The following is a 1010-nucleotide window of genomic DNA, read 5'->3' as shown; positions in this document are numbered from 1 at the left end:
AACGCAAACATCGCGACCGTTATGCCTTAAATATTTATCTTGTAGGTACATAATACATTTTTAGTATATTGGTGTCTTTTATCAGGTACTTACACATATAATACCGGTATACACTCATAATGACAATATAAAATACAGACGACGCACGTATTCATGCCTGTATGCTTTCCGCGACCCCGCTCCGCCCCTGGACTCTTCTATAAATTTAGCGGGGAACGCGAATAAGCCTTCGACGGGGCCGTGCGAGGTACATACTCGAATTTAAAAAAAAAAACACGGAAAAAAAAATTCTATAAAAAAATTAATTTATCCCGGCCGCCGCAAATTAACGATATTCCCGGCGACCGAAATCGAAACCACGACCCCGGGTCATCCGCACCTACGCCTAACCGACCTGCCTACCTACAGAGTTGAGAACTGGTGTCAAATCTCTGACTCTTAAGCCGTTTCGCCGTCCCGGCGAATCACGTACGCGGTTCACGCGTCCGCTTCGCGGGTCGTAGCGGGTGATCTTAGAGCGTCGGGCACCGGACGACCGGCTCCGCCGCCCTCGGACGTCAATTATGTGAGATTTTGTGAAAAAAATCGAACCTTGCGACGCACCTATTTATGTGATATATAGCGATACCTACTCGCCTCGGTGGAAGTGCGCCCGCGCGCGGCCTATAAATTTAGCGGGGAACGCGAATAAGTCCGAGGTCCGTAAAGGCGGTGAAACTCGAATTTTTAAAAAAAAATCAAACTATTTTCGTTAAATATAATATAATTTTCGAAAAAAAAAACGCGGAAAAAAAAATTCGAATTTAACACGGTCGCCGCAAATTGATTCGAATCCCGGCGGCCGGATCGAAACCACGACCCCCGGGTCATCCGCACCTACGCCTAACCGACCTGCCTACCTACCGAGTTGATAATTAGTGTCAAATCTGTGACTCTTAAGACGTGTCGCCGTCCCGGCGAATCGCGAACGCGGTTCGCACGTCCGAATTCGGGCGTCGGAGCGGGCGATC

The sequence above is a fragment of the Acyrthosiphon pisum genome, unplaced genomic scaffold, assembly GCF_005508785.2.
Source record: "Acyrthosiphon pisum isolate AL4f unplaced genomic scaffold, pea_aphid_22Mar2018_4r6ur Scaffold_11;HRSCAF=45, whole genome shotgun sequence".
Taxonomy (NCBI): domain Eukaryota; kingdom Metazoa; phylum Arthropoda; class Insecta; order Hemiptera; family Aphididae; genus Acyrthosiphon; species Acyrthosiphon pisum.
This window is presented reverse-complemented; position numbering follows the sequence as displayed.